The following is a 6,255-nucleotide window of genomic DNA, read 5'->3' as shown; positions in this document are numbered from 1 at the left end:
TTCATCCCAAGGCCTGAAACTCAGGAGAGGGTTCCCAGTGCCCAAAGAAGCAGCCCATAAATAATTTTGGGTGACTGTCCCAACTTTAATTAACTGCCTCCTGTCACTTACCTGTTTAACAACACAGTGAACAAATGGAGTCTGGACCAAGATAAGGATTCGGGCTGACAGACCCCTACACATACCTAAGTTTGGGTAGCCACACCCCCCCAGGAAAGCGGGCACCACACTAACCTGTCAATCAATACGTAGCATTTTTGCTCCCATCCCGCCAACTCTGTAAGTCCTCAGAACAAAGGACTCGCTCTCTTGGCTCTCTGGCTGCCCGGCCTCAGGCCGCCCGGGGAGGGGGGCCCGCCCCGGCCTTCGTCCTCACTTCTACCGCCCTGCTTTGCCCTGAACCTCTGCCTTTCACTCCCCCTGCCCCCATCTCAGCAAGGCCCGTTCTCTTTTGTGGGAACGGATCACTAATAAACTCTAATTGCACGCTAATAGATCTGCTGATATGTAATTCTTTACATGTGTCAGCAAGAAGAACCAGGTCTCCCCTGTCAACAACTTCACCTTTTATCCAAACCCAGAGATCCCACCCCTCAAGCTTTGCTTTCTCCTGCCCCCCTAATCTATTACCAAGAGATTTCATGTAGCCCCTTTATGCCTCCACCTTTGATTATAATGTATAATGTAATGTAATAAGGTGCAACATTGCCCTTTTCAAAAGCATTTTCTCAATCTGCTGAGGTTTTTGTTTCCCAGCAGTTGTCTTCAGCTTGGCTCAAACTCACAAAAATTCTCTACAGGTTTGAATGTTTCTTACATTGACATATGTATGTATGTATGTATGTATGTATGTATGTATAGGAAAAAACATGGTAAGTATGTTTAGGGTTTGGTACTATCCACAGTTTTAAGCACCCACTGAAGGTCCTGGCCCTACCCCTGAAGGTAAAGTGGACTACTCTTGTTTCCTCCAGTGTTCAGGTGACTGTCCCTCCCTGTTATATATGCTAATTTTCTTTCTCCTTCTGGATAAAAGCTGTGAAAGGCCAGTAAGCCAGGACAAGTGGAATTGGAAAACTAAGACAGAGAGCGGAATAAACTGGCCGAGCAATTTATAGCCAGATAAAAAAAGATCACCTCCCAGGCCCTGGCTGGTGTGGCTCAGTGGATTGAATGCCAGCCTGCCAACCAAAGGGTCACCAGTTCGATTCCCAGTCAGGGCACATGCCTGGGTTGCGGGCCAGGTCCCCAGTAGGGGGCAAACAAGAGGCAACCACACATTGATGTTTCTCTCCCTCTCTTTCTCCCTCCCTTCCCTTAAAAAAGAAGAAGAAGAAGAAAAGATCACCTCCTGAGATATAACCTCTAGGCCTCAGTTGTATTTCAGCTCCAGGCCCAGGTGGGCTATGTCAGGACCAACTGCGATGATTAACAACCTCCTGCCGTGCCACACTGACCAGTCGCGGAGACCATGATGGAGACCATAACTCTGAAAGGGGACACCTGGAAAACTGATGAATATTCTACTGAAACCCAATCCTAAGATTCCCACCTGCAAGAGAGAGATGAAAGCCTGAAGACGAAGGACCCAGCAGGCTCTCCCTCAGGGGAGAAGCCAGCGCCATTCCCTTTCCTCTAGTCTTCCCCACAGGCCTGCATCTCCTAAACTCTAAGGCCCCAGAGGCTTGCAACCAGGGGAGCAATGGGCAGTGGCAGCTCATCCCGGGCTAATCCCTTGAACCTTCCCCAAGGCTCCCTTGTCTCTGACTCTCCAGGGAGCTGAAGCAGCCCAGCCTGGCTCTCCCGTTGCTTCTTCTATGCTAAGCCCTTCCTTGTTTCACTGTCCTCAGCTTAATAAACGCATCCTCATAGTCACCCAGACCTGGCGTGACTCTTTCTTGTACAAAGTCAAGAACCCACATACTACGGGCCAACCCTAAGCAGACTCGCTCAGGGCCAGGCTCCCTGCCTGGTAACAAGGTTACCGGGAACCTTAAAGACAATTTCACCAGATTCTCATTTTCATTTATTTTAAAGCACAGTCTTGGTTACTAGATCATCTTTTGAAATGATTGCTACTCTTCTTAGGTGTGACGATGGTATCATGGGTAAGAGGATGGCTTTGTTCTTAGAGGACATCTGCTGAAATATGTAGGAGTCACGACTCAGGATGACTCTGCAGATATTGGGTATCGTGTGTGTGTGTGTGTGTGTGTGTGTGTGAGTGTGTGTGTGTGTGTGTGTGATTGTTTGACCATGTGTGTGGATTCAGTGACAGAGAAAAACAGCATGAAATGTTAACAACTGTTGGTGGAGGTATGTAGAGTTTATCATAGTCTTCTCTCAACTTTTCCATAGATTCATTATTTTTCACAACAAATATTTGAGGAAAAAAAAAAAACTCCATTCCAAGTTCGCAGGGGAGAGAAAGTTCTGTCCTCTTGAGAACTCTGCCCTCCGGCCCTTGTTTTCTGCTCTGCACCCTTTTCTGAGGGCGGTGGGGGAGCATGATGGGAGCTGGGCCTGCCCTGGGTTCCCTCAGAGAGTTCTTTGGTTAGGGGGCTGGTTCCTATTCCTGCGGTGTTAAACTTAAGCAGTGGGGGAGTTGGCCACTTTTGTCCTGAGCTTTGGCCCTAGACGCAGTTCTGGGAGGGCTTGGAAAATTCCAGTTCAACGTCCTATCGCAGAAGCCTGAAAGGCAGAGACTCCAGTTGGCTCCCTGCAGCTTGTGGCTGTGATTCTCACCCAGGGCCAGTGCCTGGAGGACCTTTGGAAATGTGTGTGGGATGTTTTTGTCATTGTTACAGTGACTTGGGAGAGAGTTGCTTTGGGCAGCTCTTCTGACTTTTGGACTTGGCCTCCGACTGCCTCCCCCGCGCCTCCAGCCCCCCTGGCGGTGGTGTGTCCCCTGCTCCGGGCCTTTGCCAGGGACACTGTTCCCTCAGATGAGGTCGCGACTCCCTCACTTCAGCCGGGTCTCTGATCAAACGCTTCCTTCTCAGGGGTGTGATCCTGGCTGCCCTGAAATCACACCTATCATGCTCTCTCCCTTCCTCAAGAAGGGAGAGGGTTGGTTTTTTTATTCCTTCAAAAGGCTTACCATCACAACCAGCCATTGTATCACACATCTTCTCGTTTCTTTATTTTTTTCTTAATCCTCTCCTTATAATATCAACTCCAACAGAGCAGGATTTTTGTCCCTTTTTTTCCCCCACTGCTATGTCCATACGTCCTAGAATAGTACCTGGCACGTGGGAAGTGCTTGATAATTATCAATAAATATTTTGAATGAATGGATGACTGGACATAGTTTCCCATTAGACAAGGCCCCTTCCGGACTTCAGGCTCCCCGAGAGCAGGGTCTGTAAGTGTCACTCTGCATCCTCAGCATCAACATCTGATGATAGGAACCTGCATTCAGAAAGTGCTGTAAAATGAGGAAAAGAACACTCACGTGATGCAAAGTAGATCAGTGGTTGCCTGGGGCCAGGGTGGGAATAGGAAGGACCACAAGTGAGCACAAGAGGTATTTTTAAGGTGATGGAAATGTTCTGAAATAGGGATTGTAGTGATGGTTGTAAAATCATCCTAAATTGTTAAAGCACTTAAAACGGGTGAATTTTATATGTATATTTTACTTCAATAAAACTATTAAATGAAACAAAGCGGAATATGGGTTGAGGGAGTAAATGAATGCTCCCTAGGAGGTGCCCTGCAGGTCCTCTCAGCCTTGCTCTGTGTACTCTCTGGGCGATCCTGGGGACACAGTGGTGACCAAGACAGCCCTCGTTCCTATCCTCACAGACCCAGTGACAGCCCAGAGGGTGGGGCCAGGACGGGGGAAACAGAGGCAGAAGGGTCAGGGCTGGGACGGGAAAGCACCGTTGGACCGCAGGACTGGAGCAGTCAGGGAGCGCTCCCTAGAGGAGCAAACGAGTGAGCCAGAGCCTGAAGGGGAATGTTGCTCATGACCGAGACTCGAACTTTCAGAACACTTTCTCTGCCTTAGCCTCATCTGCTGGCTGAGCTCTCGTCCGGAGCCAGGCAGAAGGGGCCCCGCCGAGTTCCCGACGACCGGGCCACAAGGAGGCGCTGTTGCACCGAGCACTTGCAGGAGTGATCCGCGCGGCCCGGCAGGAGTCGGGGCGGGGGGTTGCTGGTGCGGAAAGACCGCGGCCACGGGGTTGGCGAGTGGCCCCGCGGCGGGCACAGGGAGCAGCTGAACTGGAAAGGGGTCGCCGAAACTGTCTGATTTGGACGTCCGTCCCAAAATGACCTCCACGAGGGGGGACTGGTTGCAGCGCTTTGCGTTGGTGGGACTAGATCACCGGTAGGGCAGGGACGTCAACGCGGTTGTGTCCCTGGGTCTACGCTGAGTCCAAGCCTGGGGGAAGTGCCGGGTGGGACGTGTGCCCCAGATCTATGGTATCTGTGGAGGGAGAAGCATCAGGAAGACGCAGTCTCCATCGGCCCTGGGAGGGAAGATGGGGAAATTGGCTCAGGGGAGCCCGTGGAGGTCCTGGGGAGCCTGGAGCTCCACAGACCAGAACATCTGCATCTGCGGACTGGTAGGGGGGGAAGGGGGGAGGGCGCTGAGAAAGCTTGCTCTGGGCACAGGGAAGGTTTTGTGTAAAGACAGCCTTTGGCAGATAAGAGGATCCTGACTCTGTCGCTGATTTTGTGCGCCACATGGCCTCAGTCTCCCTGTCAGTCCAATAGCTGGAATTCTCTGTCCGAGTCCTAGGCCTTTCTGCCCCTCTCACTCACCAGCTGTTTGCAGACGTGAATTGCTGAGCTTGCCGCCTGTCTGGCCCTGCGCTGGTACACTGAGGTGACCAAGGGAGCCCCAGAGACACCCCACTCAGTCCAACGGGACACCAGGTAGTGGCAGCCCCCTGCTGGGTCAGGGTGGGTGGGGAAACACAGGCAGAGCGGTCAGGGCCCTCCAGGATCCAGGTTCAGGGGGGAGCGCTCCTGGTGAGCCTGAGGGTCAAAGGTTTTGTTACACTTGTAAGGACTGTATGGGGTGTGGTGGTGGGGGGGCAGGGTTTGGGAAGAGGATCCATTTGTAAGAAGCCTGAAGAATGAGCAACATTTTCCTGGAAGAAGGTACAACGTCAGGTAATGACATCTGCAACAGCTTGGAGATGATAAAGTGCGGCTTCTTTCCAGCAGAGCCCTTTGCGCCCTCCCAGGGGGCCCCTTGGTGTCCTGGCAGAGTCATCTGCCACATGTCCCCCAGTCCAGGATCCACAGCTGAGTGACGGACCATAATACAAACTCCTGAGGGCAGTCCCAAGGCCTGTCCCTTCGCAGCCCGGTGGACTGGCTGGCCCTGAGGCTGGCGTGAATCCAGGCTCCCCTGCTAACCAGGCGCGTGACCCTGGGCGAGTGATCCAACTTCCCCATCCATCAAGTGGGGATAGAACCTTGGGTTTCACCAAATCAATCACCTCATTTTAAAGAGCTATAAAGAATTAAGCATATAATTTATATATTTAAAAATATATAACTTGTAGATTATATAAAGGGGCCCAAGAAACAAGACAGACTTAAAAACATGCTGCCACATCAAATGATACTTTGGCCTAAGTTACAGAGAATAAAGTTGATGATACAAGAATTTGCCAGCTCAAAGATATCCTATTCCAAATCTCATTATTTGAAGGGATTTTAATATTGAACTTATTAGCAGCAGATTATAATTTTAATTCCTTGGTCCAAAATCTGTAAGAATCAGAAATGGGGTGATTAATTTTGGGCACCCTTTTCTACTCACCTCTCCAGTGCCAGGTCAGCTGCTACTTGCTGCTCTGCTCTGACTCAGGCTATGAGGCAGGGAGACCCCCTTGTGTGAGAGGATGACTCAGGAAGAAAGGCTGAAAGGCTGTGTGACCTCAGCGTCCCCCTCACACACCCCCACTTCCCTGAGGGGCACCATTATACTCTTCCTTTATTGGCTGTCCTGGTATAATACAAATCTGCAAGTTCAGATACAAAAGAAATCTGGAAATAAAAGATAGAAAAGTACCTGCCAGGCACCGCTCCCGCTTCCTCTGGACCCCTCCCCAACCGGCAGCCATGTGAGGTAACTGAGCATCTCCTTCCCCTTCCCCCTACTGCACTTCCTGGGCCCCTAACTTGGCCCCTTCCCCCATGAGACCGTGGCCCATTGAAGATACAGGCCACGAAGCGGGGGAGGGGGTAACGGGTGAGCACGGCATTGGCAGTGAACGCAGTGGGTGGGCAGAGGGA

Source organism: Pteronotus mesoamericanus, unplaced genomic scaffold (genome assembly GCF_021234165.1).
Source record: "Pteronotus mesoamericanus isolate MK-2021 breed Mesoamerican mustached bat unplaced genomic scaffold, CSHL_Meso_final contig_639, whole genome shotgun sequence".
In the NCBI taxonomy this organism is placed as follows: domain Eukaryota; kingdom Metazoa; phylum Chordata; class Mammalia; order Chiroptera; family Mormoopidae; genus Pteronotus; species Pteronotus mesoamericanus.
The sequence above is the reverse complement of the archived record's forward strand: the minus strand, read 5'-3'. Positions refer to the sequence as shown.